Source organism: Nilaparvata lugens, chromosome 11 (assembly GCF_014356525.2).
Source record: "Nilaparvata lugens isolate BPH chromosome 11, ASM1435652v1, whole genome shotgun sequence".
NCBI classification, from domain to species: Eukaryota; Metazoa; Arthropoda; class Insecta; order Hemiptera; family Delphacidae; genus Nilaparvata; species Nilaparvata lugens.
The window spans coordinates 27823379-27846384 of NC_052514.1; the positions used below are offsets into that span (position 1 = coordinate 27823379).

Below are 23006 nucleotides of genomic sequence, written 5' to 3' on the forward strand. Positions count from 1 at the left end.
ATCATAAGATAAGTTTTACTTAGGTACAACTCACGTGTTAGTCTTTGACGAAGCAATCAAAGATTGTGTTGTACTTTTAAGCAAAGAAATGCATTACATTGGAGACAGGAGAAATGATTTTGGTGAATCTGCAACTCAGTTTTGCAAGCTTTCAATAATTAAAGATCTTCTGAATTCACTTATGAATGTCGTAAAGTTTCAGAAGATGCAACCACAGATCTATAAATATATTTAGTCTATGCTGCATCATAGTGTTCCTCTCTTCAAGTTCTACTATAATTCATTACCGTTTGAGTATTTAAAAACTTTTAAATAGTTCTGCGAACAGTCGACCTCGCTCATGAATACAACTTTCAATCTAATGAGAAGGGCCAGTACAGTAAGTACAGTATTTTGTGAAGATTCAGCCATGTCATCTATTATTTTCTCCATTGACAGTGCTAGAGACACTGTTTGCAGGAACACCGGACTTATCAAGGAGGTACCTTTATATCGTCTCCATATTTACAATATAAACATATATTAAAACTGTTCTAATAATTAATTTTAAGAAATTGGTCAACTGACGGAAAATTAGAATATGCAGTAGGCAATTTAGATGATGAATCGTCTCACAGACGATGGTGAGATGGAAAATGATTCTAAATAAGATGAGTTTGTTGGTGACAATGACATTAGGTTGCTAATGATGTTTTTCATGAAAAGTGGATTCAATGTTATGGCTTGTTATGCCTATGCAGAATGTTAATGCTCACAAATCGGTTTCCGATATCATACCTAAAGGAAAACAAAAGACTTAACACTGTAGAGCGACATAAAAATGCACAAAAAATGCATAGGCTACAATAAAATAATTATTGTACCTGATAAACTGAAAATTCAGGTAAAAAATAACTAAAGTAATAACTGATAGTTATGAATAAAAGAAGTTGGAGATTAAAGAAATGTTTATGATGTTAAATATTGTCTACAACTAAAATAGTAGAGTTATCTGTAACATAGATAATAATAGTTATTTATGTATTGATATTAAAGATTTTTTTAAATAATTTATCCAATTAATAAGATAAATCAATTTAATAATAAGATGATTCAATTTAACTATTCTGTATAGTAGTAATAATAATTTTATAATGATATATTATTAGAATAAGATAAAACGATTAGTATCGTCTGCAAAAAAAAACTGGTCGAACAAGATTTGAACCTGGGTCCCACAGTGTATCAAATTACCCTCTAACCAACTTGTACAACATGCCCCGGTAACAGTGAATGCGAAAAAGTAGGAATATGAATTGCTGTATCTTCAAAGATACGAAAAAGTAACTTTTGAGGTTAGTTTACGGTTTTTTAAATATTACAATAAAACCGGAGGTCTTACCAAAAATCGTTACACATACGTTTCTGCGCCTTGTTTCAAAGAACTTGCATACCAAATTTCATCCAAATCGGACTGTAACTGCGGTACAAACAAACAAACAGACAAAAGCCGATCGAGTCGAAACTAAGACCTCAGCTTCGCTTCGGTCAATTAATCATTCTTTGCAACAAAAACTGATATAGGTTAGTTCTCGTGAGTTTATCCAGCCAAAAAAGGAAGATATTAATCTTAGATTTGCTTGGTATTTGGGCTGATAGAGTTGACACTTGACCTACAGTGAGGTCCACGTTATATAATGACAGTGGATAAAGATAGAAGAATAGTGATGCCGATTCTCTGCATTAATTAATTATATTTCTACACTGTTAAAGACATAATTGGCATCGTTGTGGACCTAGTAAAGGATAGTACCACCGGCTTTGTCGAATAATAGACAAGAATAGCAAAACCAAAGTTGATGAAATACTGTCATTATAACGTGGACCTCACTATAACAATTATTGTTGTGACAAGAATGAAGAATTTTACTGAAAGAAAGCGTTACATTAGTAAATGAATAGAACGATACAAATACTATTTATCTCTCCTCTGTCAAAGGTATCAGAATAAACAATCATATTTATGATAATGCTATGTATAGCTATTCTCTGGTAATAATATACAAACAGGGGAAAGGAATCATACATATTTTTCAAGCACTAATTAAAAAATCAGAACTACACATTAAATTGCAAGCACCAAGCATAATATATGATCGAAAGTTCATATGCCTGACTGCAGGATTCAAAACCGCAACCACGCAGTGCTGGCATACTTGAGGCTGAAAGTGCCAGACAACTAGACTAATTTGGCCTATTTACAATCAATTCTATCTCCAACATATTTTATGAATAATATTACATTTTATAACTTCAATGTAATAAAATACATATTTTTGGTAAAAATTATATTCAATTGAAATTTGATATCCTGATAGCACATTATATTTTCTACATAGTCAATAACCATTGCTTGCAATTTGGCAACAATGAGTTGGAAAAGGATAATAATCAAATATTATTATTTGAGAACGTGTATCTCACCACGTGAAATTCTATTTGCAACATAGTTGTCAAAAGCCAGACTTGCCGTATTGTTGTGGTTTAGCCTACTCTTTACAGGAATCCTACTTCTCATTATCATTCAATTCTAATGAGAGACTCATTTTTAAGGTGTTTGGTATTAACTAGAGGTTTGTAAAATTCAAGAAAGGTTTAGAAATTTTATTGTTTTCAAAAATTAATTTGAAACTTGGATCATTATTCTTAACATGCCTTAAAAGCCTACTATAATTTGTATGTAACTATAAATACACCAATGATAGTTCAGATATTATAATGTATTATGAATTAGATAGCCCATTTGTATCATGGGAAGTGCAACATGGAAATGCATTATTAGGTCAACTAGAGAATTTAAGGTAGAGGATGATGTGGAATATTCATACTCATCTCGTATTCATTGTGGTCGTACTCAGTACTGTAATTGAAAACATAGAATAAATCAAATTCAGACATGTTGTAATTGACAACCCGCAACATATATGCACCAATAAACTATAAATAATTAAGTTAATACTTCTCGAATCTTGAGCCAGCTTGTAAACCATCATATACTATAATGAAGGAAAGAACTGGCTTAAACACGGGATAGGAAAATTATGTTTGACGCATCATCACGTCTGAACTACTGGACTGATTAACTTGAAATGTTGCATATAGATTCTTAATTAACCGGGGATAGGGGGTTATAGGCTTATTTTCAATTCTTCAAGATTTAATTACGTCAAGTTTTAAAATAGACCCTTGCTGAGCAGGGGTACCTGCTAGTCTATAATATCATAAAAGAAATAATTGGCTTATACGTTCATACGTAGGCTACACGAAATTCAGGAATGACACATCATCACGTCTCAGCTACTAAACTGATTAAGGCAGTTCGGTAGGCCTACACCTTATTATTACTTTCCTTGCCCAATTACCATAGGTAAGGAAAGTATTGCTTTCCGAAAAAAATTAAGGTACCCCAATCTCTAGATTTCTATACGTTTCAAGGTCCCCTGAGTCCAAAAAAGTGGTTTTTGGGTATTGGTCTGTGTGTGTGTGTGTTTGTGTGTGAGAGAGAGAGTGTGTGTGTGTGTGTTTGTGTGTGAGAGAGAGAGAGTGTGTGTGTATGCGTGTATGTGCGTCTGTGTACACGATATCTCATCTCCCAATCAACGGAATGACTTGAAATTTGGAACTTAAGGTCCTTACAATATAAGGATCCGACACGAACAATTTCGATCAAATGCAATTCAAGATGGCGGCTAAAATGGCAAAAATGCTGTAAAAAACAGGGTTCTTCGCGATTTTCTCGAAAACGGCTCCATCGATTTGATAAATTTTATAACTAAAATAGTCATTGATAAGCTCTATCAACTGCCACAAGTCTTATATCTGTAAAAATTCCAGGAGCTCCGCCTCATCTATGCAAAGTTTGATTTTAGATTCCCAATTATTATACTTCAGATACAATTTAAACAAAAAAATCAAGAGGAAAAGATTGAGCATGAAAATCTCTACAATTAATGTTCAGAAACATTTTTACCTAAAATTGAAAATAAACTCGAAATTCGAGAAAATGTGATTATTGACCGAGCGAAGTGAGGTCTAAGATTCAAGTCGATGGTTTGGCATTTCTCTTAATGTTAAATGTTTATATGTTTTTATGTTGCACATTTACGGCGAAACGCGGTAATATATTTTCATGAAATTTGACAGGTATGTTCCTTTTTCAATTGCGCGTCGACGTATATACAAGGTTTTTGGAAATTTTGCATTTCAAGGATAATATAAAAGGAAAAGGAGCCTCCTTCATACGCCAATATTAGAGTAAAAATCTGGTGTGGCGCACTCTTCCCTTGCCGTTATGAAAATTGATCACCTGACGCTAGTGTTCCCGCGCATCTCAAGTCTACTATTCAAAGATCCAAGCCAGCTGGTGACGGGGCTGGAAGAGGAGACACACGAGGTGTGCTATCTCTTCATAGTGAATCATTTAATAGAATCAACAGTTGCCAACAGTTTGCAATTGGATAATCACATTTTCTCGAATTTCGAGCTTATTTTCAATTTTAGGTAAATATGTTACTGAACATTCTCATTCTGAATCTTTTCCACTCGGAGTTTTTTGTTTAAATTGTATGTGAAGCCTGATTGAGAATCTAAAATCAAACTTTGCATAGATGGGGTGGAGCTCCTGAAATGTTTACAGATATGGGACTTGTGGCAGTTGATAGAGCTTATCGATGACTATTCCAGGTATAACTTTAATCGAAATCGTTGGAGCCGTTTTCAAGAAAATCGCGAAAACCCCTGTTTTTTACAACATTTTCGCCATTTTAGCCGCCATCTTGAATCGCATTTGATCGAAATTGTTCGTGTCGGATCCTTATATTGTAAGGGCCTCACGTTCCAAATTTCAAGTCATTCCGTTAATTGGGAGATGAGATATCGTGTACACACACATACACACACACACACACACACACACACACACACACACACACACACACACACACACACACACACACACACACACACCACACACACACACACCCAAAAACCACTTTTTTGGACTCATATATCAATATCAAAATAAACAAGTTAAGGAATTTACAAAAAATGTTACTTTTTTATTTATGAACGAAATGGGGAGTAAAATGTTTTAGTTTGGAAAGATACATTTTTTGAATTTTCAAGAGATGTTCTAATAATATAGTCATAACCGTTTATGACCTGGAAAGAAAACGGAATCTGGAGAGTTAGCACTTCAACAACCCATAACTCGCTTATTAGACCACAAGAAAATTTCAGTTGCCACTTTTCCTCACTCTTTTAATGATCTTGACAATTATATTGAAAAAGATTATTCAATTTAAATAATACAAAAGTGTACCGAATTGCCTTAACTTTGGATATGGAGTTTCATTTTACCGAAGATGGTTATAGGCCTATTGTAAATTCTTCAATATTTCAGTAGGTCAAGTTTTCAATTGGACCCTTGCGGAGCACGGGTTAACTGTTAGTTTTAAATAAATAATAGTGGCACCTGAAGTGAAAATATCCCAGCTATTAATAAGACACATAAAAAATGATGGGCATGTGCAGTAGAAGAGATTAGATTGCTAACTCCTGAATATCGAAAAAAATCTTTCTCGGATTCCATTTTTATGGTAATTGAGAAACATAGACTTTTATTATTTCAGCTTGAAATAAAGGGATTAAGATTTGTGAATAAATATGTCAGTAGTTAATCCGAACTCTGAAGGTTGATTATACATAGCAGTTAGCTGGTGCACTAGTTTTCATCTCATTTTCTACAGTCCCATTGCGCTGATTTCCACTCCATCCTCACGGTTCACCCACATCATCGAGGATAAAAAATGCACAGATCTATCTCATCGATACCAACAAATCCAGCGGCACACTCATTACACAACAAATCGATTAAGTGAATTGATGTCTGGCGCGCAGATTGATCCTTGAAACATATCTCGATACATCGCCCACTTGATTATTATTATGACAGTCGAGAATTGTTATGATTGTCGAGAGTAATAAAAACGTAATGGATGGTTGGTTGGAATCAAGATTGGCGAGGAGGCAACGACCTGTGACCGAACACTTTTCATTGACTTTGCCAACGCTTTTTACTCGTTCCTGCACTCTGTTTTAGTGGTCTCTCCACTTCAGTGTCCCGTGCTCTGTTTCGCGGGCCCTACCTTCTCCTCGCGTCCCAGCCCAAGAGCAATGTGAGCCTCTGGTCGTGATTTATGGCGCGACCGAAGCCGGCTGGTGGCATGGCGTGCACCAGGGCTCAGCTATGGCGCTATTACACTGTGCTCTAGTGAAGGGTGACCATGGCTGACGCCCGAGGCCAGCGCCAGCTTCGTGTCCCGGTTACAACAAAAATATCGGCCGCCATTGTCACGATGATCAGAATCTGTACACTGCATCCATTGTAAACAAACACTTCAATATGATTCACTTCATACTGTCAGCTCTGGTTGAATGGACAGAATTGATAATATTTAATTGGATAAGAAATAATATTAATATTTTTAGTGAATAATTGTGTATCTTGAATCATTAAATGATATTCTGCCAGTTTGGTATAGAAAGATTCACTTCAAACATTGATTCAATGAAAAGCAATGATTTTATAATAGGACATAATATATAAATAAAAATATAAATCTGAGTAACTTTTTTAAATTATTTCGTCACAACATGTTTCGGCTATTTTCTTGAAAATGGCATTAAAAAAATATAAGGACATATAATATGACAGTTTCACTAAAGAAGATCACCTCTAGGAGTACACGTCTAGATCGAAGTGGTGTTCATGTCTGCAGCAAGTTTAGCACCGATACGAACAAAGAATATCAGCAAACTGGTGTGATGGTTACTTGATGTGGAGAGTTTGTAGCGAGTAGAATAAAATATTGACAGCACCGAAATGGAAGAAAAGAAGCAGAAGGAGATAGAAAAAGAAAGGCAGGAAGGCAGAGAAATATATTGTGATGATGGATTAGGTGTGGAAAAAGAGGAAGAAGAGGGAAAAGAAGGAGAAAACGACAAAAAGCTGAAGCTGAAGTACTAAAAGAAAGAGGAAAGGACGGAAGGAAAAGGAGGAAGTGGGGGTGACGGAGGATATGTAGAAAAAGAGTAGAAGAAAGATAAGACGAAGAAGAAGAAGAAGAAGAAGCATAAGAAGAAGTAGTACTGAGTAGTAGTAGTAGTAGTAGTAGTAGTAGTAGAAGTAGTAGTAGTAGTAGTAGTAACAATAGGGTGGAAAATTGTGGAAAGATAAGAATATTTTCATGATGAAGAATTAATATGGTGGAAAGTAGGAATAAGAGACCAGGAAAATGGCAAAGTAATTGAAAAGGAGGTCAAAACTACAAGATTGAAAAGACAGAGGATAGGAGAGAGTGCAGAATAACAAAAATTCAAGTATAGGTGTGAAAAATGAGAAAAATTGAAGATCTTAAAGAATATGGAACTTGTTGACTATAGCCGTTAAGCCTAGTTTACACATCGCCAATTGGCGAGACAGTTGTCTTTGGACAATTATTTTATGTATAGGCATAAAGTAAGGAAATAAGGGATTATTTCTGTCAACTCTGGTATAGGCTATGTATTGTATGTGGACAATTATTGTCCAAAGACAACTGTCTCGCCAATTGGTTATGTGTAAACTAGGCTTTAGTGCAAAGTTTCATCGCGATTCATCCAATCTTTTGAAATGTATGCAAGCTATCATTTTGTCCGATGGACTTTTGTTCTCAAAGTTATTTTTACGTCATCACCACTAAACATTTTTATCATCTCTCTGATCCCCATCTTTGTGTTACACGTAACTTCGAATAATCCACTGAACTTGGATAACACCTTTCAACAAAATATTCCATAAATAAAAGATAAACTGGAATTCCATAGTATGTATTCACTTGAACGTGATCACGACTCTGCTTGCTTTCAGTGGACGATATTGTATTGAAATCAGACTGCGATAGAATGGACGGACATTCTCTGGTCCAGTGACTAGTGATATCACTTCAAACGGTCAGCATTCCTTATGAATAACAGCATTGCTTCCCATTCAAACAATGCAGTCAGACATTGTGTGGCCCAGTGACGCTGAACCACACGTAATGCATGCTTTGTCTGGTCAAATACTTGCCCTACTTTCCTACCATTACCATTCATTTATTCATATCACATCAATCAAAAATATATTTTTTGTTGATTAACGAAGTTTTTTCCCAGTTTTCATCGAGCCTTGCGCCATAGTCGCTTATCAAAGATCTGTTTCCTTTCTCCTCAGTTTTTTCTCAGTGGATCAAGAAAAATACGTAGTTTGAATGGCTTTGGAAAGATTATCACAGCATAAATAATAAATAATCTTTTAATCCTTCAACTTTGTTAGAAGACGAATTGTCTCACTTTGTAAACGTTTGCATCATTGCTGATGATCTCATTGCTATTGTTCACTAGTACTTAGATAGCTACAATTGAAGTCTTAAGTACAGATTTTATCTAGGATATAATCTGTTAATACTTTACCATCCATTTACTGATGAGATGCTAAGTATTAATCTATACTTGGTAAATAATGAAATACGAGCTGTCAAGTCTTGATTGTTATTTATATAAAAATGAAACATTCTTCTCTTATAACCACTGTTGTTTGACATTAGTGTTTTAAAAGTGATTCTATTTTTGTGTTCGTAAAATCGAAATGATCATGGTGGGCTTTCTTCCAAATATTAGTTTGAAATTTAGGTTCATCTCACGATCTTACAATACACTAATAATCACACTTGAACTAACAGTTTTTCTCATTCATACAATAAACCCTATCTAAACTATGTGAAGACAGCTTTCATCAGCCACCAAGCTTTGCAGCGATTCATGAAAAATCTCAACGACACTATATCTAGACATCAACTGACAACATAAGTCAATCAAAATTGGCCGGATACTTGATGTTACAACGTTGTCACATTATTATGTCATTAACAACATCAGTTATAGTATTTCAGTGATGGGATTATCACTCCTTTAATGATCCATCTCCGGAAAGAACATACTTATGATGTGAATCAATAAATAATGTGTAAAATAATTTATTTGCCTCTTATAAACCATCACGCACGAGATAAAGCCGATTGTAAGAAGTGAAGTAACTTGTAGAAAATTGCTGCATTTCTATCAAGTTTTATATAGACGAGAACTAATAATACTTTAAAAATATAGATATGTTGCAATTGAGAGGCACGTGGATATGTGGGAAAGTCACTATAATAATATATAGTTACATCATCTTGGTAACCTACGTTCTATTTTATACGAGTACTCTCTCACTCTCACCTACTTGCTTCCTCTTACGAATCTCTCTGTCTTACTCTCCTTTAATTTATTTCTTCCATTAGTGTAAAGTATTTTAAAAACACCGATGATAAGTTAGTTTGTATCCAGAGCTCAGTTGTTTTGGTTGTTAGTTTATGAGTTAACACAGATCTTAATTTCAATAACGTAGGTATTCAAAAAGAAGATTTATGAGAGTATCGGAGAAAAAAATCTCTCATCTATTGGCATTAGTGTAGCTGTCTCTGTAGAGAAGAATGTAAAAAGAACGTAGGTTGTTAGCCAAACAACTGGAAGTATAGATAGTTTTTATTTTTCATAAAACAAACTTTTATGACGGGAGTTGCTTCTATCAATTGATCCTATTCTATCAAGACTAATTTAATTTTGTTTGTATATCCGATCGCGATAACTGCTTAAACAATTTCGATGTAATTTTAATAATTCAGTATGATATATGGAGGGTATATTTAAAACTTCAGAAGTGTCCGTTGTGGAATCTGTTTGCAAAGAATGAGGAGATTCGGCCAAAATTCAACTTGGGCGAAAGAAAGGGGTTATTTTTATTAAAACGGCCAAATAGCTGTTGTTCCTTTTCCTAATGTAGAAATTAATATCTTCCATAGAAGTAAGGCGCTTTTCCCATGCATCAATATTATTCTCAAACATTGATTGTTTTACCAAAGAAAATAGAAAGTAGCTTTTGTTATAAATATTGGAGAATATGCATAACAGTTCGTTGACTGTCAGTATTTCTCATTAATAGCATCAATGCTCCCCATTCAAACAATGCTGACACATTGATGTGAATCTTACTATAATTTGGTTACTTCAGATCAGATGTAGATAATAATGTTGATGATTGCTACCAAAGACCTTAAAGATTATCTCTTTAAGGTCTTTGATTGCTACTGTTTCAATTTCAATCATGTTTGACATTTTTGCTTTTGATGCCAGCTGTTATAATTATGTGAAATTAATAAGCTCTCATTGAATGAAATCATAATCATTGAAGTCAATTATACTTAGGAAGCAATTTCTGTTTGAATATGTGGATATGTATGTATGTCGGACGGATCTCGAAAACGGCTCTAACGATTTTGATTTAATCAGGAATATGGGTTTGCGAAAAAAAACATTATTGTGGAACAGGTCTCAACTCTGGGAAAATTCGCTGAAGTTCCTTGAGAAAGGATTATTGGTCCCTCAAGTAGCAGCTGATCAGAAAAAAGTTTCCCATAATCTGTTGAAAACGTAAGAGAGTGTGAGCAAATGAAAAATATTATAATAGCTGTAGTTGAGTTACCAAATTTGGCGACCTTATTTTAAAACATTGCACTATTCTTGGAACATCTGGTATAATAGTTTCAGAAAGTGACAGGATGATAGCAAAATAAATTTATAATCGTTCTCTCCAAACATATAATAGTTGAATGTAATGTTCATTGTGAGGTGATAGAAATGCGACTAATTTCTTCAGCTTCTGTTGTATTGGTTCCTCTGTTGCTTTATGTTTGTATGCAGCCATGGCCTTGAGAGAGCCAGTTGCACTGTTAATTCCTATTCTGGACTAAATACCACGAGAACCAATGAGAGAAGCCATCTATTAAAAAAAAGCCCTGCTCTGATCAATTCTCATGAAATCCACCACGACATTTACAATCCTGAATGAAATTGAAAAGGTTTTTGTGCTACTGGGCCAGATATTTTCATGTTTCAAAATCAGCTGAAAACTAAATCGAAATAAACATAATATTCCATCAGCTGCCACCATTTCCCTTCATGATGTCATTACATGACACAAGACAAACCTATTGATATTGATAGATCACAAGTAAATAATAAAGTTGTCAATTTGAATAGAAAAAAAATTAAGTTGAATGTTAGTTTACATCCAAATTTTCATCCCTAAGCTTTTGGTTTCAAGCTAAGATCAGTAAGAAGTCATATAATGGTAGTCAATAATCAAAGTGAATGAACTCTATTCAGATTTATGAAAATTCACATTAAAATGATCCCACTTCAATATTTATGATAGTAAAGTTCAGGACATAAGAAATCAGCCACAATAAATGTTATACTAACTATTATGAATGGACCCTTATGTATGAATGGACTACCATGGAAGAAAGAATCAGTGGATTGGCAGCTTTTACACTTTTGGATAAGTGAAATGAAAAGTAAGCGACTGGCTATGCTAAAAATTCCAGAATAAGCAAGAGATCCATGGATACCAGAGTCATCAAATTCCGAATCAACTTAATTTGGAAATTAATCTTCAATTGCATCAAGCAAAAACAAAAATAACATGATCACTGCTAATTTGAAAACTTTCGACGGGAAATATTAATTGCCAATTAATAAAGTCGAGGTTGACTCTTGAACCCCGCCCAATATTCTACAACATTCGCTGCAATTGGACTACAATTCTACGGAGCACTTCCAACACATCAATGATTAATCGAATGATTCGACTCAATAGTTTTCATGCCAAATTGTGGCCTTATCTCAAAAACGATTATAACAATTTTGGTAGAATTTAGATTATAAATAGTTCACAAAAATAATCTTATCTTTCAATTCCCGTAGCGAAGCACGGGTGCCCCGCTAGTATTGTATTCAAAATGTCTAGTTGAATTAATTAAAAAGTGTAATTTAAAGTGATCCAATATGATCTAATGTGATCTAGTAATTCAATTGAAAGTGATTAATTTGACGTGATTCATTATAGAGATTATATTTCATTCCTTGAATGATTCTCATACGAGTTTGAACAACATTTTCCTAATTATGATTTGTTAGACAAGGAAAATGCTTTGGAAACAAAAATTGGAATAAACCTTTTAGAACTTACTTTATACTGTGGAACCTCTCCAGTCTCAATAATTATTGAAAAGTCTGAATTCGAAGCATTCCAGAACCCATTGTTTGAATTGGAGGTCTCCTACTTCTGAAGTACAGTCGGAGGTTCATCGGATTGTTGTAAACACGAAACTGTTCCTGTTATGATCCTGCAAATGAAATTTGTTAGTAGAAAGGAAATGACAATTTGCAATTCATCTAAAAGCAGAGAGGGCTGAGATTATTCTCAATAATTGATCTTGAATATATTTTCAGTAATTTAGATACTTATACCTGGTTGTTTAATTAAGATCTTAATTGGATACCGACTTCATAAAATCAATTGATCATGCAAAACGTCTCATCAAAATGACAGGAGCCCAATATTCTCAATTGGAGAACTGAAATGTCAGAAGCCCAATATCACAGTTTCAAAACTGAAGTATAAAAAAATTTCCGCCATTCAAACTAAATTAACTGAACAGTTTAGTTTTCAAATGACCCCATTCCGAGAGAGTAATGTTCATCGTTAACATTTTACACTAATAAGATCACAGTACTTGTACAGTGAACTACTAACTTAGTATGTTTTACTATTTACAGCTTTTTAACAAGACAAGTAGTCAAAAATGACCAAAAATGGGATACGACTTTTATGAAACTAGAAGTAGCTTTTATTGCGCTCATAATTTAGTCAACATTTAAAATGTGGAACATAATTATAATAAGGCTAGAGGTAATTAAACTATGCAGTCAAAACAGTAAACTTGAAGTTTTTGTAACTGTTCCAAGTGTCAAGTAAATAAAAGAGTGAGAGATAAGGATAGGAAATTTAGTACTAGATATTACTCAATTTATCATAAAGTTGTTTGAGAATAAAGATTTTGGGTGATGAGGATTGATAGCAGCTGTTGTGAACGAGAACGGAGTGATGATGGATGATGGATGAAAAGAGACCGATATATTATAAAGGGTAAAATAACAAGAAGGACGGATAGAGAATGACATAAATTATTGTTTGGAAGGGACTTTCACTCAACTTGGCCTTCCTTGGTTTGATTCTGTTTTGTAGTCCATTCGTTTGTTGTCCAGTCGTCGTTTGGCCGAATTACGGAAACGTAATGTAATTAGAGCTACACGATGATGAAAGGGAGAGAGCAGAGAGAAAGAGAGAGAACATAGAGGACAGTAATGAAGAGAACATCACGACTGAAGGTGTGTAGTGGTACCGTGTCTGCAGACCTGGCTACAGAATAACGTTATGTTGTAAATAGAGCACAAATTCAACATTCCACATCAAATCCAGTATAAAAATTGTTACTTCAATTCATATAATATGACATGAAATGATTGTGGAGTAGCTTCTACACATTTAATTGTTATCGAGGAACAACTTATTAAATTGATTTGAAACTACTCGTTTATGTACCGATCTACTCTATATAAAAATTATCCAACTAATACAGTGTGTAACATATAACGTGTAAGTAATCAAGAACGATAAATAGTTTTCAGTCGAAGCATTGTGATATAAATAGAATCTAATCTAAATCATTTCCACTCAAGCTTCGGAGTTCTATGTTTGCACCTTGCCCCTTCATAATGAATAGGCCAATTAAGCTTCAGTAAAATATAAGGTTAAGGAAAATAGCCCAATAAGGGTCTGCATCTAAATATAACGATAATAAGTAAGTTAAAAGTTAGTAAAAAGTAAATAAGTAAAAGGTAATTAAGTTAGCTTAAGTTATTTGTATTGAAGATAGAGAACAAGAGTCAGAAATTCATGACACCAGTCATCCTATTTGAGTTGAATACATAAAACAAGTCAGAAATTCACGAAACTTTAGATCCAAATACTGTTGTAATATGAATACATTGTTGTAATATGCTAATTTGATATTGCATTAAAATAATCACCCTGATAGATGAGAATTTTGCGAGCAACTTATATTGGTCTTTCTCTCTTCAATCTTCAATTTATCGCTTGATCAAATAAAAAATGGGATCCTTCAAATACTGTATAGTAGCAAGAATAGTGTATAGATATATACCATCCTTGGTATAGTAGTACAGTGTTGGGACTATGAACTCGTATGAATGCATTCATCCATTAACCTCCTTAAGCCATGGCATATGGCAGGCTGCTAGCTGTGACTTGTGCCGTCCGTCGTATGTCTTTCCATAAGGAAGCAGAGGAAGATGCTCTTAAGACAATGGTGGAATCCGGATGTTTATTTAGCTACGTGAGAATGCAACAGGAGCTTTATTGCATTAGCTACATGTTAACAGTGGTCCATCGACTGTCTTTCAACACTTCTTCCGCTGCGGAAAGGGAAGGTCCCATTGTCACAAGAATCTGGTGAGTAAATACTCCAACTGAAAATTTTGGTTTGGTGCTTTCTTAAGAGGTGTTATGAAACAGTATCAGCAGAGACAAATAATACAGATAATAACTAAGAATATACGATGTAACTAAGATATAATTTGGATATATAACTAAGAAAGAATATGGTACTGGTATCTTAGCTCTATGGTATCAGGTGCTCTGAATGTAGAAACATCAGCCTACTTGTAGTGACTTAAATAACTTATAGTGTCAGGAAAATTCCTATTTTGAAAAAACTAAAGTTTTCCATGTGAGAAACGAACCATTCATACTTATAGTTGGTCAAAATTGATGGAATTTCGAATTAATACGGGCCTGAAATTGCTTTGTCAGTCAGAATTAGTATAATTTAAAATCCAACTGGTTGAAAATAATATTCTTCCTTCATTGAATCAGTTACCAAATTTAAAATTATAAAATTTATTATCTTTTTTGATTGAGCCAGTCATGACGTATGGGTCAGAAGTGTGGTGTGTGGACAAATTAACTTCTCAAAAACTTCTTTATTTATTTATATATTACATGTCATAGGCCATTACAAGAAAAGCATGGACAATTGTCATACAAAAATCAGTCAATAAAAACATAACTTAATCTAGCAATACAAGTTCTTATTTCTAAACAATGCATTATAATGATGACAAAAGTAACTATGACTATGATGCACACTATTATAGATACCAGTAACACAAAAAACAAACATTTATAGATAAAAAATAGAATAGTAGAGTACGGTACTAAAATATAATCAGTCTATCAGCCTCTTTCACATAGTAATTAATCTTGAAAATGTTGAAAGGAAGGCCTAGGATTTAATTTATGAGTGCCTGCCAACTATACGGACACTCCTCAATCAACCAGTCCTTAGTCATTCTTTTGAACAGGCCAAGTGATTGAGCCTCCTTTAACCGGGTTGGCAACGAATAAAAACCTTTATACTTTTATGCTCCGTACTTTGTTCATAAAATGCTGTTCGGTGCTGATTAATTCTTACAACATTTCTTGATCTGGTGAATGATCATGAATATCAGATCCTGTTGTCCAACTGTCATGTGACTTATAAGCAAAAATAGCCAGGTTGTAAATATAAAGAGCAGGAACTGTCATGATTCTTGATGACTTGAAAATGGACCGACAAGAAAATCTATGGGGCTTCCCAAATATGATCCTAACAGTTCTCTTCTGGGCTTTGAAAACCATCAGTGCATGCTCTCTTGAAGCACCCCAAAGCAGTATGCCATATGAGAGTAGTGACTCAAAATACCCATGGTAGGCAGCAATCACAGCATCCCTTGCCAGAACCCCAGATAATCTTGAGATAATGAAGGCTGCTGAATTGAGTTTTTTTATCAGTGATTCCACATGAACTGACCATGCCAAATTCCGGTCGACAGTCACTCCCAGGAACCCTGCCGAGGTAGAGGGCTGAACCTCCTCACCATCAATATCAAACTGAAAAGAGCCCAGCTGTGATCGCTGTATCTGGAATTCAATAAATGAGGTTTTCTTAATGTTTACCTCCAACAAGTTTGCCTTGCACCACTGAGCCACCTCACTAAGCACAGAGTCTGCAGTCAGCTGAAGTTCATCACTATTCCTAGCTGTTATTAGGAAATTGAATCATCAGCAAAGAGAACTGATTTGGCATGATGTACATTTGCAGGGAGGTCATTAATGTAAATCAGAAACAGAAGGGGGCCCAAAATTGATCCCTGTGGGACCCCTCTCCCAACAGGACGAAGTTCAGACCTGAATTTACCATTAATGACAACACCATTATCGCCCTCTATTTCAACCATATGGTTTCTGTTACTAAGATAAGACTCAATCATCGACAAGAAATTACCTCTAATTCCATAGTAATGAAGCTTCCTTAGGAGAATGCTGTGGTTCAGGCTGTCAAATGCCTTCTTCATATCAACGAAAAACCCCATGACCTTAACACCCTGATCCAATGATGAATAGATATCACTGATGAAACTCTCCAATGCATCTACGGTTGACATTCCAGCTCTAAAACCATATTGACACTCACTTAAAAGATTGTTATTCAGGAAGTGAGCCAGCAAGGGGTCATATATTGCTCTCTCCCATACCTTGGACAAAGAGGTCAAGTTAGCTATAGGTCGGTATTTATCCACTTCCTTCCGAGAGCCTTTTTTGAAAATTGGCTTTAGCTTAGATACCTTGAAGCAGGCGGGGAATGACCCAGAAGCACATGATCTGTTCAGAAGCTGAGTGACAGAGAGAGAACATAGAGGACAGTAATGAAGAGAACATCACGACTGAAGGTGTGTAATGGTACCGTGTGCCGTGTCTGCAGACCTGGCTACACAATAACGTTATGTTGTAAATAGAGCACAAATTCAACATTCCACATCAAATCCAGTATAAAAATTATTACTTCAATTCATATAATATGACATGAAATGTTTGTGGAGTAGCTTCTACACATTTAATTGTTATCAAGTTTAACAACTTATTAAATTGATTTGAAACTACACGTTTATGTACCGATCTACTCTATATATATATATAATATCCAACTAATACAGTGTATAATATAAGTAATCAAGAACGATAAATAGTTTTCAGTCGAAGCATTGTAATATAAATAGAATCTAATCTAAATCATTTCCACTCAAGCTTCGGAGTTCTATGTTTGCACCTTGCCCCTTCATAATGAATAGGCCAATTAAGCTTCAGTAAAATATAAGGTTAAGGAAAATAGCCCAATAAGGGTCTGCTTCTAAATATAACGATAATAAGTAAGTTAAAAGTTAGTAAAAAGTGAATGGTAATTAAGTTAGCTTAAGTTATTTGTATTGAAGATAGAGAACAAGAGTCAGAAATTCATGACACCAGTCATCCTATTTGAGTTGAATACATAAAACAAGTCAGAAATTCACGAAACTTTAGATCCAAATACTGTTGTAATATGAATACATTGTTGTAATATGCTAATTTGATATTGCATTAAAATAATCACCCTGATAGATGAGAATTTGCGAGCAACTTATATTGGTCTTTCTCTCTTCAATCTTCAATTTACCGCTTGATCAAATAAAAAATGAAAAAATGGGATCCTTCAAATACTGTATAGTAGCAAGAATAGTGTATAGATATATACCATCCTTGGTATAGTAGTACAGTTGAGACTATAAACTCGTATGAATGCATTCATCCATTAACCTCCTTAAGCCATGGCATATGGCAGGCTGCTAGCTGTGACTTGTGCCGTCCGTCGTATGTCTTTCCATAAGGAAGCAGAGGAAGATGCTCTTAAGACAATGGTGGAATCCGGATGTTTATTTAGCTCCGTGAGAATGCAACAGGAGCTTTATTGCATTAGCTACATGTTAACAGTGGTCCATCGACTGTCTTTCAACACTTCTTCCGCTGCGGAAAGGGAAGGTCCCATTGTCACAAGAATCTGGTGAGTAAATACTCCAACTGAAAATTTTGGTTTGGTGCTTTCTTAAGAGGTGTTATGAAACAGTATCAGCAGAGACAAATAATACAGATAATAACTAAGAATATACGATGTAACTAAGATATAATTTGGATATATAACTAAGAAAGAATATGGTACTGGTATCTTAGCTCTATGGTATCAGGTGCTCTGAATGTAGAAACATTAGCCTACTTGTAGTGACTTAAATAACTTATAGTGTCAAGAAAATTCCTATTTTGAAAAAACTAAAGTTTTCCATGTGAGAAACGAACCATTCAACCAGTTGGTCAAAATTGATGGAATTTCGAATTAATACGGGCCTGAAATTGCTTTGTCAGTCAGAATTAGTATAATTTAAAATCCAACTCGTTGAAAATCATATTCTTCCTCTTTCTAAATTTTCCATATAATAATTTTCAAAATTTATTAAAAATAAAACAATAAAAATCAAGATAAAAATTTCAAATTTAAATACAAAATAACAGACTTCATGGTGGGGTGTGCTGAATAGAATGGAAGGAGGAAAAATACCTAGTCAAATTATCTTTTCTCGTTAGGGCTACTCTTAAATAGAAAGAATTAAATGAAAATCAAAGTATACCATTTTTAAAATTGTTTGTTTCCGACATTTTTCGGCCATGAAGCCATTATCAAGTAAAAATCATACCTAGTCAACTATGATTTCTCATGGCTGGTACAAGGTGTGAAAGTAAGGGATGAAGGGCAAGATAGAGAAAGATAGAGAATAAAAAGACATACGAAAAATTGGTAAGCGAATCCAGTCTTAAGAAAAGTCATTGCAATCATATCAATAGTTTGAGTAGAAAATCTTGAGCCTTATACGTTGATATGGAAGAAAAAGTAACCGTCTGTAGGTCTAGTTTTTTACTGTATGTAAACTACCACTGTGTGTAGTTTGATTTTTCTACTGTGCAAAAGTGGTCCGGTATAAGATTTTAGTGCTTACATAGATCAATTTCCCCCTTAAACATTCAATATTGGTGTTATAAGTGACATATCTGTTAGCAGTGGGCCTTAAATTATAATTATTGACTACTGTATGAGTTCAACCAATGACGGGGTTTGTATATAATTGGCGTATTTTCATTACCTCAAAGTCAATGATAAACATTTCTAGTTTTACTAGGTTTTTTTAGAAATGTTAATTATCAGTTCTTTCGCTCCGAATAATAATTATTCATCAATATGACAGTTTTGAAGCCCCCCCCCACCACCAACAATCATGCCAGATGCTATACTGCAGAATTGATTCAACTTTGACATGATCTAATTTTGACTAGAAATGATCTAAAATTTTCAATTTATTTATTTATACGTTGATACATACAATATCATCCTCAATTATGAATGATTGGAAAAGGAAGAACAGGCTTAAAGCCAAAAACTGTTCCGTTCCCAAATTCAGATAGAAATTGTCAAAAAAATTTCGAATTGTTCTTAATAAGAATTCCGTTTATTTGGTAAGATTTGAAAGACCAATAAATCTAATCCTTCTATAGACGGACTTTCTTTATGTACATCCCATCTATTTTGATTCTCAAGTATTTTAAATTGGTGACATTTTATATGTGAGCCAATCACAATTTCCTCGTTTGAATAGCACCTTGAATAGAGTTCCAATGAATGAGTCCTCATAGGTTATGAAAACCGATCCTCAAGAGATTTTACGTTTTTCTTAGCTATTCTTAAAAGGTTGGTCGCTAATTAAGTTAGTTATGTTGGCTGGATGGCGTGATGTCCATTTCACAACAGCCTGGAAGCCGCCTGCCTGTTGGCATTCAATTAATAGAAAGAGTTAATCACGAAAAGCGGCGTGCTAAGATGGTGTGTGCAGATTGACACCTGCAGACTGCAGATGCCTGGCTTGGTGACTGGTGACCATATCCTGTCATCAGTAGGCCTATCAAGTGGAGGATGCGGAGGTTGCATAACACACCACTAAGTTCAAGATCAAACCACGAAAGTAAATGGCTGCTAGTAAATGACTAACAGTTTTCAGTAGCAATGAAATTGGATGATAACTGAGCATTCATGAATATTTAGTCTAGTCAACGAGAGATTATATATGTAAGCTCTATGAGCTCATGATTAGCTCGGATTTTTTCAATAAATCGTTAAAAAGTTATAAGGTTAAAAAGATGAAAAAATCGGAGCCGGAAGGGTTTTTCTTCAAAATGTGACACCTTCGATAGTTCATACCTAGAAAACTATAAGAGATATGGAAAAATGTTACAATAATGAAACCTGTAGGCTAATTTTTAAGCTTTAATTTTGTATTAGCCAAAAATTTCCGAAAGACGCATATTGTTCGAGATATGTGCAAAAAACCAAAATATGGTACTTTCAAACCACCCCCACCCCATTAGAACAGGGGTTAGGAGTGAGGAATTTAGATATGTTTACCTGCTTACTATCCTTAAAAGAGCGCGGGGTCAAAAATTGTGTTCCAAACTTTTCCCTCTATCTTTTTTGAGCATTCGTTGCCTGGACTAATTTTAATGTTGAAATTTCACGAATACTCTGAAAGAATACTATGTAAATACCATTCATTTCATTAATATAGTGTCAATACTATGTGAGAATTGGAGAAGAGCATCATTCTAATATCTTTCACACCATTTTTTAGACTATAGACCAAGTAAAAGTAATATAAATGTGGAAAACAATTTCTTACACAGTAGATATATTAGAGGAATCTAATTTTCTAAACTTATATTTGGAAAGGCACAAATTTTAAAACCGTACTTCTGAACATACACCATTTTTCATTCATGAAAATTTCAATAAATTTCATAAAAAATGTTTCATAAATCCAGAGTTTTGTCTATGATCTAGAATACGAACATTATTATTTGATAGATTATTTTCATGGAAGCTTACCTCAGACATTTGTTGTAATGGAAACTATTATTAGATAAAATTATAATATTGTAAAATCTCGCTCCCAATCATTGGCTTACCACAATCGTTCAATACTCCAAACTGCCAGTGTCTCATCCCCTGTGTGATCATCGGGTCATATTGGTTATTACATCAATAATCTTTAACCATAAGAATTATTATAGAGTAGTAGTACGGTATGATAGTTTATTTGTTGTACGGTATTAAGTTATGCCCCGCACACACACATCGATATTTGTTCGTACGATATTTTGCCGTCCTTATGAATTCTATCAGATTAAACGGCACTTGACAAACATCATCTGTTTAATCTTAAAGAATTTATATGGACGGCAAAATACCGTACGAACAAAAATTGATGTGTGTGTGTGCGGGGCTTTACGGATGTTGCCAACGAGTCTTCACCTTGATCGTGGGTAACATGAAGTACGTGAGATTTTAAGAGATGATCAAACGTCCATGCCTACCGGCGGGATTCGAACCCGCCACCAAATAGCGCTAGCAGACTGAAGTGCGCAACGCCTCCGTCGTTAGTCGTCTAGGGCAGTCTAGGCTATCCAGCGTAATATTTGTAATAGTATCCAAGTATTTCAAGTAGTAGCTTCAAATGTATTGATATTTTTTCAAGTGGAATCTCGATATTGTACATCTCAAGGGACCTATCAAAAAATGTATTATTACAAGGTTTTTACTAAATCTTGGTGTAATTTATGGACAAAAAATGTATTCTACGGACATTTCAAGAAACTGCATAAAAAATGTACCATAACAGGGTACACTATATCAAGGTTCCACTGAAATATTCAACACTGTCGAAGAATTTTCACAAGTATTACTCAGTAATGCTTTAGTATTTTAACAAGCGTGTCGACTATCTAATAACAATTATCATCATTGTCTAGTAGGCTATCCACTAGACTCCTCACTTTTTCTATGCTGAGAATTCGCCACTTGGCTACAAGAAACAAACAAGTGTTGCTCAAATACAGCAACAATGGGCTAGTTTTGCAACAAGGCATCAATATTGTTGCAGGCGAAATGAAGCTACTGTTGCACTAACAATGCAACGCCGAATCTAGTAGTTGCTTGAAATTTAATTACTAGCAATTAAGTTGAAGTATTGTTCTTGCTCTAAGTACATTCAGACGCTGTTGACTGTGGGAAGGTCCTGATTGATGGCGGTTAGTAACCTCGGTCAACAGTGACATTGATCAAAGCAGCTGTTGTTACAATTGGAGAATTGAATTGGCTCACGTTTACTAGTCTACTATGCAAACATTCATAGCAATGAAATTATTGTCCGGTCAATCATTATAAATTGATTAATCTCAACCATAAGACTATTGTAAGAATCACTACTAAAAAACTCTTTAATCTGCCCAAATCCTGTGACCTGCTCAAACATACACAATACACAATGTTGTTGAAAATAGATTGAATAATATCGATTAATAAAGGCGGTTGGGTCATGTGGAAAGGATGACTGCGGGCAGAATCCCTAAAATTGTGATGCAGGAAAAGCTTCACAATAGGAGCCACAGAGGGAGACCCAGGAAAAGATGGCTGGATGAGGTGCTGAATGATGTTAGGAATTTGAGAGTGAGGGGATGGAGAGTCATAGTCAACGATAGAGATGAATGGAGGTTGATAGTTGCGGAGGCCAAAGCTCACCATGGGCTGTAGCGCCATACAAGGAGATGATTGAATATTATACATACAATTTAAACTAGAAGTACCATTCAAACATTATTATTTTTTTGATTTTACACAATATGTTTCGAACTTTCAAGTCATTTCCAAGTGTAGAGATGTAAACTTTAAAATTACTTGAAAGTTCGATAAATGTTGTGTAAAAAAAATTAATGTTAAAAGGCTATTTAGATTTTTAATTTTTACGAGAAGCCCTAACAAGAGAGTGAACATTGAATGGTTTGACTGGTAATTGCACAGAGAAGGAAGATTTTCTTTACTTTGTGTTAATTGGTATTAACCAATACAGTATATAAAACAAGGTTGATCTATATGAATCTTGGTTCATATGAACTACCTATTCATTTATCATGAAAA

At 34.5% G+C, this 23006-nt stretch overlaps 1 long non-coding RNA gene across 2 annotated transcripts in view; it reads right to left on the reverse strand.

Annotated features, from left to right (window-relative positions):
* Positions 1-23006, reverse strand: part of LOC120353610 — a 91881-nt gene that overhangs the window by 60430 nt on the left and 8445 nt on the right. Inside the window, exons 3-4 of one of the 2 annotated variants that reach the window (XR_005572495.1) lie at positions 12191-12347; positions 2835-2899 (exon numbers count right to left, since the gene is read on the reverse strand). The exons of the other annotated variant lie outside the window; for it this stretch is intronic. This is a non-coding gene — a long non-coding RNA (uncharacterized LOC120353610). Of the gene's footprint in view, positions 1-2834; positions 2900-12190; positions 12348-23006 lie in introns of those variants that run through there. 2 annotated transcript variants of the gene reach the window in all.